Source organism: Convolutriloba macropyga, chromosome 9, assembly GCF_964194025.1.
Source record: "Convolutriloba macropyga chromosome 9, txConMacr16.3, whole genome shotgun sequence".
Taxonomy (NCBI): Eukaryota; Metazoa; Xenacoelomorpha; order Acoela; family Convolutidae; genus Convolutriloba; species Convolutriloba macropyga.
The window spans coordinates 16526496-16538756 of NC_134476.1; positions in this window are offsets into that span (position 1 = coordinate 16526496).

The window sequence follows — 12261 nt, forward strand, 5'->3', positions numbered from 1 at the left end:
AACATGAATCCAAAATACGACGATTCAAATCCGTACGAATATGGTCCGAAAAAACCAAAGGATCAGGCAGAAATCAGTAATACATCATGAAAACTTTAAGAAAATGTTATATACAGATTTTATAAACTAAGATCATATCAATTAAAAACAAATTTAAACAATTTACGCCATCTTTAATATTTAAGTCGGCATTTTCAATCCATAAACTGTGGAAGCAACTTATAGACTGGAATCCTCAACCGATCCCTCAGGAGCTGTTTCTTAAAACATTATTACATTTCAAAGAATTTGAATTGTATTGGGGCGCTATCTTTTGTTAAGATCAGTTCACACATTTACATGAATTTTGAGATCAAATTAGAATACTGATTTTGGTCCCGCCGAAACCGGAAGTGGAGCGAAAAAGCGAGTGGTTTTGCGGCGTGAAATTTTTTCACTCTAATTTTAAAGTGGAGTGAGAAAACAGTGTTTTTGAACCAATTTTCTCTTTCTCGCTAGCGCTTTTTTGTTCATTGATGCGGCATTTTGACATTGATTTTCCGTTTTTTAAAAATTTTTTTGACTTAATTTTTTTTGGAAATGGTTTTCCCAATTCACTCACAGTCCACTGTAAGTCTGGTTTTTGTTTATTCAATGAAAGTTTTTTAAATTGTGCGTCAGGACGTGCCCTGCTATGTTTCAGTGGAGCTTAATTCATATTAAAGGAGCTGAATAACTTATTTAAGATGATGTTCTTTGGCAAATATTGTCATGATGGCGGATTTTGGCAACCAATAAATAAAAGAATGGTGATCCCTATTTTCAACCAATTATATTTTGCAGTTGTTATATCGAAGGCTTCGACTTTCTATGGAAAACTTTGTTCGGAATTGGTTGTTCGCATTAGTAAAAATCGTTGGTAAGTTGGGCTTTAGTTACACCAAACTGACGAAAGTCCTCACGTTTTCTCCTTTCTTATCGTCTTTATCTTCAGTTTTATGCGTAATGAATCATTGGTATGTTCAGTAAACGTAATAAAGTTTCGGCATGTTCAGTTTTTTAGATTCAGTGAGTTTGTTTTCTTAGATCTTTAGCATTCTTGGTTTAAGACGAAAGAAACTGTTGATGTGGTATTTTGAAACCTATATCATCGGTTTCTCATGATCATATCAAAACTCACTGAATGTGCTTTAATGAACTGACTATCCGCCAAACTTCAAGAAGTCTGTTCAACGTTGAAAATCAAACAAACGGAGTCTACGAAACCAAACATACCGAATCTATGAGACCAAACATACCGACGATTTCTCACGTTTGCAACAAAACATACCAAACAAACCAAACATACCGACAATTTCTTATGTGGAAAAATTTTTTGTTTCGGTTTTGATTGATCTTCTTGGCTTGGAAGCAAATCTCACCGTTAATTGCAAAATTTCTCTTAAGAGCAGTTTCTCAAGTAATTGCTTTGCTTTGAAATCTTTGAGTAAATCAAATTGCATTTTTTTTCAATAAATTAAAAAAAAACGTTAAGATTGAGTTTCGAGTTTCCATATTTTTTGTTGACTATGGGTACCTTGTTTTACCCAAAAACAAAAAATGGCCATATTGTAGACAGTTTGCATTTCTGAGAGAGTACGCCACTACTGTTTTGAAGTTTGTTCCTGCCTACCGCAAGAACTACAGAAAAATTGGGGTTTTCCCGAAATCTTAGAATTAAAAATGAACTGACATTTATATTAACATTTTTATTGTTTCAATGAAGATTAGGATAGATTTACGGATGCTTATTGACATCTAAGAGTCTGGGGCCAACAATTGAGCTCAAAATTTTCACATTATTAAAGCTATAGAGTTTCGCCTAGGTCTGCTTGGTGTTTTCGTAGCGTATTGGTTTTACTGTTTCCTCTCTCTCTCATTAGTATCATTTATTAAGTTATACTCCAGGTTCTCTTAAACAAGTTCAATTGTTTAGCTTTTTAAGGAAATCTTTATCTCGGCAATTGACAGCATCTACTTTTTTCACTTGAGATTATTCGATTTCTTGTAATTATAGTGCAAAATGCCTCGGACCTGATTTTTTAAGCTGCTGATAATTTCGATTTTGTCCCGTTTAACGTATACTGATTCAGATATCCAGCATGCTTTTTGTATATTTTCTAAAATCCTTCAAAAGTTATGTAATCTCAAACACATTTAAAAGTTTTTTCTGAGACTTCGCTCTGTGACTTTGTTCAATTACTAACAATTTTGTTTAACTTATGTTTGTAATTTTTGCTGGGGCGACTACTCTACAATTGAAATATAAAAATTTTAAAAGCTCATTTGTAAAAATTTTAAGCAGTTGAGACATTATCTGTTTGTAAAGAAAACCATTTCATGTAAATAGTTTTAATAGACGGTCTTTTTCCTTGCTGATTTATTGTTAAAGAGAACCAATGCAAAGTAACATTTGTATAATAATTTCTTTTTCTGTAAGTGTTCAAGTGCATGCATTGAAAGCATAATGAAAGCATAGCAGAAGATTTTCCTGTTGCGACATTATCTCCCCGTTTTTTTTTTCATTTTGCTCAGAAAGCAAACGAAAGCAAAGTTTTAACAAAAATGTAAAGAATTCGTTAATAAAAAGCATGTTGTTCACAACTTTTAAACTTCATTCAACTGAGGAATAGACAAGATCATATTTGGTTCCTTAAATACTTATTGGTCCAAAGTTGGTAAATTTAGTTAAAAACGTCAACCGTTCTTCTTATGAAAAGCACAGATTATAAACTAAATGAAAACTAATCAACACGTTGATGAAGTCCGAACTGTGGTAAATTCACTTGAAGAAATTGGAGCTATAGCAAGCGATCTCAACTAGTTAGGACCCTACTGCTATCTAACTAAAAATGTTAGTCAGTTGCTAAGTTTTCACATTCCGAAGAGTTTAAATTGCAGTGGCTTTTTTAAAATTAAATATTTTTTTTCTGTATCAAATTTTTTTTGACAACTTTGAGCTTCCAAAATGGAATAAACAAGAACATCCCAGTAAAAACAGTAGAAATTGAACGTGAATAAAATCTCTTAACTGGCTTTAGTAATTTTTAAATTCTTAACTGTGTAAAAATGATTCTGGGAAGGCATAAATTCACAGTGAGTAGTTAAGTTTTTGATATTTTTGAGCAATTTTGTTCAATTTTTCAAGCCTACTCTGCGTTTTTTCAGGTGTTTGTGCAATTGTAATTTCAGCAGAGTTGACTCGAATCTAAAGAGGTTTTGTGCAAAACAACAGTTTTATTGTATCTGTTTTTTGAGGTTTTTGTTTTGACTACTGCCAATATGAACTCTGCATTACATTTTGCATTTTTAAAAGCTTTCATTTCTTTTCGAAATTTCTCTAGTTTTTTTACATTTTGATGCCAAAAATTTTTCTTTAGGCTTTTTCATTTTCCTTTGAGTAATTTTTAGGTACACCAAATGAGTTTTGAGTGCAATGATTTCGAGACATTAGTATAAAAAATACAGAATACTAAATCGGCTTTTTCCTGCAGTTATGTTTAGACCTTTTAAAATTTTGTGTCCTTTTCTCCTCTTATTAATATAAAAACTTTGTTCTTTTAAGCATTAGCAAAGACTATAGCGAAAAGATTTTTGCTTTGAAGGACATTACCATCTTGAACTTTGAAAGAATTTTCATTTTTCCGTCAACTTTTTCAAATTTTGTTTGTTTCGCCGCTTCCTCTCCTTTGTGGCAAGCAAATATAGTTTGCCAGTTATCTGTTCGCTTCTGGTGTTTCCAATAAAAAAGTTTGATTTTGGTTAAGTTAAGACAAAAGTAACCAAAATTCAGTTATCTTTTTCCTCTTTCTTCGTGAACTTTTTCGGCCTGTTTTGCTCGTAATGGTCAAATCTGTCTTGGAATTTATCTTCTTCGTTAAAGTACTTAGTCCATTTTTTTCAGTTGACAATTCAGGATTTGTCTTGCTATTTTTCTTTGTTTGGCTCACGATATGATAATTTCGTTATTTTGTTAAATTCAATATGATTTTCTAAATTTGTCTTTTCAATTGTTTGTCATATTTTCTATCACAACACTGCATCAAAACAGTTTTCGAAAATCTGAAACAAATCAATACAGAAACAACTATTTCAAATCTACCCAGAAAAAAATTACTGGAGTTTTATGATTTCATTGCTAAATTGTAAAGGTTTCCCGTCTTATAACTTTATCAAAGCGATATTTGAGATTAGAGCTAAACTCAGCTATTAACTTGAGTTAAAACTGATCCTTGTATATGATACGCGATTATTTAATGCCTATTAATAAAGTTGCACCCAAAGTCAATGAAAAAATGATCTATTAAATTCTATTTTCTTTATTAGTGAATTAGAACTCTAATTTCTGTATCAGTGTCGGTTGGAACACAAAAAACGTATTTTTCGATTTGGAACTCAAAGTTTTTTTGCTTTGATTTTTAAAGTAACTCATTTTTAGTTGCTGAGATTTTGAAAACAGAATTTTTTTCCGGTTGCTAAAAATTAGCTTGTAAGGCTTTGGGAGTTTGTTGCGATGTTTGTATAACTAATATGTTTAGTTAATTAATTTTTTAAACTTATAAAATAGCACTAAAAGCAGAACAGTTTGCCCAATACCTCAATTGTCGAAAAAACTACGCTATCAAAAAACCAACAATGGAATTGATGACAACATTACTGGCATCTACCGGTAATAAAAAAACAAAATTAATTCACACAAATGTGGCTAGCGCTTCCACTGTCTTTTAATAAACAAAGTGGAGAGCGCTTAAATTACGTTTGAATAGTTTTCACTCGGTAATTGAGTAGCTTAAAATGATAAACATTTCCCAAGAAAGGTGATTCCAATCGGCGGTTAGGCCATTCTACAAAATTTTCAATCTTTCTTGAAGTGAAGCAAATTTGGACAATGAAGATTAGCCCAGAGAAATTTTATTTGAAGTATTTTTTAGCAAAGAGAGCATGAAATACTATTTTTAGCATTTTATCACACATATTAAATTGCCAGCAATGGAAATGTTTTCAACACTTCCAAACTTTACAAAATGAATTTCTCAGGAACAAGTGAAAGCAGCCTCAAAAATTTTTAACGTCCCCAAGTGAGGTGTAGGACATCAAACGGAAATAAGACCATTAACAGGTTAATTCTTTTAAAAAATTTACTACACTCCATTTTTTAATTTATGTGACACTAATGACGTCACTTGAAATCTGGTCTCAATCGATAACCGGGTAGCGGTTCTAGATGCACGCCAGACTTTGGGATTGATTTTAGCAGGAGTCACGTGAACTTGCTTTAAACAAAATCTGGTGCCGGTAGACGCTTGTAATGAAGACTTTTGAAAGCTCGTAGAAAAAACATTAGACAACTATTTTTCGAAAACTCCACTGTGCTCAACTCTATCTTGTTATTTCAATGGTATCAACTTGATACACTTATAAGAATTGAATTAACATACAAGTTTAGCGCAATGTGGTGTCCGTTAAGAATAAGAGTCTCGGTACCCAATAAACCCAACACATTAAGTGTTAACTATGACGTCTTTTAGTCTATGACCAGCAGTTAAATGTCTGGGTAAACCATATCAGATCATCATGAAAGTGGCGATGACCATGTCACGGCTAAGGTTTCGGTTATAACATTGTCAACAAGCCCAGGTACCATTATGTTGACTTATGTAGCACTTTTGTGATTGACTGACAACCTATTCTATCTTTTGAAAGAATTTATAATGCCTTTCTGTGGCCCGCGGGCCAAGGTGATGCCTCGGCGACCCATCGGACTTGATATGAATATGTCACAACCGAACGTGGGTTTAGCAAGCGCACAAAATACAATAAAAAGTTCCGGCCTGTCGTGCTTTCAAATCGGACTTGAGGTACCAATCAAACCATATCTTAAAACATGCAAGCTATTGTCAACTAATTATTCGACGCTTAGCCAATCAGAAACAAAAACTATACATTCCTTATCAATGATTGGATAATCTGAGTAGTCTATCTTTGGCACGCGTGTCATTATAACTAGCTCCATGAAATACACATGCGCAAGTTTTGTCAGTTAGATTCTAGAGTGCCAGATTTTTCATTGTTCACAAACAGATTTTAATATCCGCAAATCGCTTGTTTTAGTTGTAGTCTATGTGTCTCTAATGAAGTCACGTGAAATCTGGTATTAATCAAGAACCAGGTCGCGGTTCCATATGCACGCCAGACTTAGGGAGTGACTATAGCAGGAGTCACGTGACCCTGCTTTAAACATACACTCTGCAAGTTTTAAAAATCTAGACTATATAGGCAAGAGTGCTTAGTTTAATTTGGCGCTGCAAAGATTTGGCCACTTAAAACAAAACTTGCACGTGCAGGGTTTCGTGTTTCTACTAAAACTCGCTTTGAAATATTGACAAAATATGCTTTCCACAAACTCTATTTTAAAAAGGCTTATCTGTATCACTAAAACTCAAAGGTCTGCAAAACACCGCCTAAATTTTTTAAATTAAAAACATGTACCTTAAATATTTTTGAATTCAAAATGAGAGTAATTTTCGTAGCAGAAAAAGTGAGGGCAGTTTTGAGTTTTTTAATGCAACAACTACTTGCCCTGAGAGAATTTCTTTAGCAAAAATGTGTTAATTTTAAACCACCTTAATACAAGGGCCTACAGACCACTTAAACCCAAGGTTAAACAAGGTTAAAAAAGCATCCACCCAAGCACGTCAAGAGCTCTTCCCGGCCAACCGGCCAATGAGCAAACTCAAAGTTTTTAAGGATTTTCTGAGAGCAGGGGTCAGGTTCGTCTTGCCTTGAGACCCACTGAAAAAGAATATTGGCCAAACTTGCACGAAGAGATTTATCTGGGGAGAAATGGGACATACTTAAGCTAAGTAGACGATACAATTTTATCCGAATGCTCAAAAAATTCGAAGTTGGCGATTATGTTTGAACATTCTCAAAACAAACATTGTTTAGACTTTTAGCAGCAATTGACCTCACGAAGATTGCAATAAATTGTAAAGCCAAATGTTATTGCTTCTTGAAGAAAATGACATCAAGATATCATTTTCACAACGTCAAATTAATAAGACAGTTAAAGTTTGATTGTCTGAGTTATTCAGATTCAGATTGAAAATATTCTATTGTGCATTGTGAATTATTTTTTTTTCGTTATTACTAATGGCTTTTCATCCTTCTCCTTTTTTCACACTTTTTGTTACCCATTTGCCACAGTTTTTTTTCACGCTCTGTTCATTCCCTGAGCAGGCGGCAGATATGACTTAGACGCTTCTATCAAAATTGATTTTCAAAGAGAGGGATCAAACTGCAATCATTCTGCCGCACAAATTTTATTTCTTTTTGTTCGTTCCGGTTTGTCCTTTTTTGAGGGCTCATGTGTTGTGGAATATCTTCTCTTTTTATTGCTCCTCTAGTACTTATTTTTGGAACCACTTTGTGAAATCTGGCTAATTTTATTAGCCAATTCAATTAAAAGCGAATACAGTCTCGTGCCAAAGTGGTTTTGCTAACAGTCCTTGAAAACGCAGTATGCGCTCCCAAATTAAATGAAATCTAACTTCGGCAATTTATGCGATCTGGGCTTCCACAAAGTATTTTGCGGCGGAAAGCAGATTCCAGTTTTCAACTTTGAGTTTAAAAGTGAAAAACGCTGAATAGAATTACCATATAGGGCACCGCTTTTTTATCCTCGAAGTTTTCAATCCTGTAAATACGTTTCACACGTACAGTGTTTTAAGATAAGAAAATTGAAATGTGGTACAAAAATGAGTTAAATTATTCGCAAAATTTGGTACCTGTAGACGCTTGTAATGAAAATATTTGAAAGCTCGTAGAAAAAACATTAGACAACTACTTTTGAAAACCGATTGCACTGGGCTCAACTCCATCTTGTTATTTCAATGGTATCAACTTGATACGTCTATAAATATATAAACATGGATGAATTGTGATCAATATTGGATTAACATACAAGTTCAGCGCAATGTGGTGTCCGTTAAGAATGAGAGCCTCGATAAAGAGATGGTCAAAAACGAGTGTCAATTAGCCAGAGCAAAATGTACAGAATGAACCCAACACTTTATGTGTAAACAATGACGTCCTTTAGTCTATGACCAGAAGTTAATTGTCTGAGTCTACCATATCAGATCATCATTAAAGTAGCGGTCACCATGTCACCGCTAAGGTGTCGGTTATATCAATGTCAACAAGTCCAGGTACCATTATGTAGACTTTTGTAGCACTTTTGTGATTGACTGAGAAACTATTCTAGCTTTTTGAAAGAATTTATGTTGCCTTTTTGTGCCCCGCGGGCAGTGGTCACGCCTCGGCGACCCATCGGACTTGATAATAATCTGTAACAACCGAATGTAGGATTAGCATGCACACAAAATACAGTAATACGTTTCGGCCTGGCGTGCTTTCAAAACGGATTTGAGGTAGCAATCACACTATATCTTAAAACATGCAAGCTATTGTAAGCGAATTATTCGACGCTTAGCCAATCAGAAGCAACAACTATCTATCTTCATTGATTGGTTAATCTGAAAAGTCTTTCTTTGGCACGACTTGCCATTATCAATAGCTCCATGAAACACACATGCGCAAGTTTTGCCAGTTAGATTCTAGAGTACCAGAATTTCCCATATTCATAAACAGATTTTAAAAATAGCAAATCGCTTGTTTCAATTGTTGTTTATGTGACACTAATGACGTGACTTCAAATCTGGTATTAATCGAGAACCGGGTCGCGGTTCCATATGCACGCCAGACTTTGGGATTGACTTTAGCAGGAGTCACATGATCTTGCTTGAATCATTCACTCTCCAGGTTTAAAATCTGGCACTGCATGGGAAAAACTGCATTGTATAATCTGGCACTGCAATGATCTGTCTACCCTACTGATCGACGAATTGAAAAGCTTTTTTGAATCCGGGCTTAATCCGGGCTTTTTTTAATCCGGGCTTTTTTGAATCCTAATTCAAAATTGAAGATTTTGAATCCGGGCTTAAAATTATTGGTTTTGTAACTTGTTTAATCAACAGCAATTTGCTTCAAAGGTGTATTCTACAACAATAGTAACGTGATTTATTTTTTGCCTTGATTGATATCTTGCAAGAATCTTGCAAGTTTTGAATCATCTTGCAAGATTCTTTCAAGATTTGAATCTCTCATCACTGGGGTATTTAAAACTTGCACGTGCGTGCCTCAAGCAGGGTTTTGTGCCTCTGCTAAAAATCACCTCGAAATATTGACTCACATCTCGAACCGCTACAAGGCTCTCGACGAAGGCCTTATGTATTCACTGAATAAGTTCAAAAAGTTCCAAGCCAATGTTCCGGATGCTCATTGCAAATTCTACTTGCTATAATCTTCAGATACAGCTAATATTCTCTATGCAATGATAACTTCTCTGAACTCAAATGACCTCAGTTAACGAACTGTTGTGATCAAGTTAGTGTACATTATTCTACGCTACTGAATTGATTGAGTAGAACTATATTCACAACAGGTGCTGTATCAACTCGTATTGATTTTATTACCACGCCAAACTATACGATTATTTTCTGCAGTTTAAAAGAGTCATTCAAACTTAAAAATCTGAAATAATTTTTTTGACTGTTTGTTTTTTAGAATAAACTAATTAGAACTCTTCTTTTATATTTTGTCCCGGCTGTATTGAAGTTTCGGAAATTTTCGATTGTGCCCCCGCCCCCCAGTACGTACCCCCCAATTAATTACAGAGCACGTACCATTACATATAGTAAATCTATCTGATAATATGCACCCACTAAGCTTGGGGGATGGGACAGAAACCAAAATTTCAGTTCCGAGACTTCAAATCAACACGTTTCCTACAAAATTTAGGCACTGCCAGTCCTTATCTTACATGTGTTCAACGCTTTTCTCGCACGAAATCAGGAATTTAAGCCTTTATCGTGTATGGTTTCAAAATTTACATAACTTTAGCACATTCAGCAAATTTCTTACGAAAATTTGCGCTTACATCTGCTGACAGATAAGAAAACTTTTGCCTACATCCGGATGCAGATGCTTTGAGCTTCTTGATGCTGTCGTCGGAAAAGAGAAGATACTATTAAATGTTTTCTGATTTATTGCGGGTTTACTTTCGCCAAGGATACATTGTTGATAGCTAACAGGTAACAAATTTGTTTAATTTGTTAAATTGGAGAGAAAACTACTTGGTAAACAGCTGTGAATAAAAAAATCATATAATTATAGTTTTACACCAATCTGCTTTTTCCGACATGCATCTGTTATTTGCTGGTTTCAACCTGTTTTGTTGTAATAGAATGGTCTTTGAAACCGAATCAGTTCTGGCCAGTGCTGGTTTTGAATTCATCATTGAAGCTTCGGTATAATTGTTCCGACCCCTCGAGGGGGAAGGAACTATATACTCAAACGGGATTTTTCTTGTTCAGTCAATTTTGGCCGATCGATATATTCATCGCGAGACTGGTATCATTAGAAAGCTTGTCCAGCGTAGAATATGGAATTAAAGAGATTTTTTTAATTTTCGTTTTTTACAGGGAGTTATCGAGGTTTAAATTTTGAGAAAATAGTGTGAATTCCGGCGAGATTTTATTCACTTTTTCCGGAATTTTTGAATAAAACTTTGCCAATTTTGCTAAAGTTTGTTAATTTTTTTTGAAAGTGTTGTTGATTTTTATTTGTAAAAACAAAAAAATATCACAAGAATATTGTAGGCTATTTTTGTCAAAAATTCTGGCTAAATTTTTCAAAATTAAGACTTTTTCTACAAAAACAGCACGAAATAAGTTTCTTTAGTTCATTTTGATTACATTTAAAGGAAGTACAGACCCAAACACCACTAACACAATTTTTGTAGACTTAAAAGGGGGCTTTTTTACTTCAAATTCCGTTCAGAGTGCTCTGTAATTAAAACTTCTCCGTTTTTTGCTAAATTAATTCGTTGGTTATCAAACACGCAGCATCTATTTTTGATTTTTTAACTAACAAAAGATCAATATCTATAACTTTCGAATAATTAAGTGTTCTTAAAGAACAAACAGCATTAGCAGGGCTAGTTTTGGACCAATCTTGGACTGGTATAATCCAAAATATTTCGGATTGTAAACAGTCAGTCTTTTTTATAAAAAAAAATTCGATCTCTTCTACAATAATTAAATAACCGAACATTTCAAAAACGCTCACTAATGATAGTTCCATTTGGAATCCTAATTAGCTCCGCATTTTTGTATCTAGTTGATCACTTGAATGCTTACGGTCTTTTTGACTTTTAAAAGTTTTTGATTTTCAAATAAGTAATGACTTATTGAACTTTTGCCTCTACTTTTCTCTTTCTTTGGTCAATTTTTAGCTTATTTTCCGCAATGAAAGAATGCTTATTTTGTCTAATGATATAAAAATTAATCTTTTTGCGGTTTTAGGCCTTAAATTGGGGCTACTGGCATTGTTACAACTAGATTTCAAAGTTTCATAATTTTTAGGTATTTGCCCATTCTTCACGTTTTCTAGTATTGTCACATTATCACGTTATTGACAAATCATATATCGCATTTTTGATTTTCAAAACAAAACACAATTGATAATAATAAAATGCTTGAAGACATAGATTATGATTTTAACGGCTTGACACTATTTTCTCGAAAAATTTAATTGATTTTTTTTAAAAATGTCTTTAACTGCCGTTTTTACTTTGTCTTTTTAGTCATACGAAATTTTACTGTACAATGACCCGGTTTCCTTGCCTTTTCATGGAGGAATAGATGAGACGATATTCTGATTTTAGTAGATAGCTGATAGCTTTCACGACTCTGAAAACAATTGTTTTCGAAATAAAAAAAAAACTTTTTAACTTCGCAATTTTGTTCCTTTTATTGTCTGCTTGTTATCTAGTCTCGTTAATTACAGGCCAATTATGACATTATTGTTGTCAAACGAAGGTTTGAAAAGGGGATTAGTGTCACACAATCTAATGCTTTTAAAGAATTCGTTGACTTTACTGTCTTCGACACCGAAAAAAAAAGTAAATTAAGTTTTAATTTTTGTCATGTTTGACGTTCGTTTTGTAGACATAGGACATATTCTGTATAATTTCAATTCTCATGGGGTCCATTTGGAAGAATATACGAACCTAATTTATTTTTTTTCTGTAATTAATGGCGTTCATGTCTTTGGAAATATTTTTTTCGAAAAAAAATTAACGTGTTACTTATTTTTGCATTTTGTTTTCCATTTTTGTTGCAT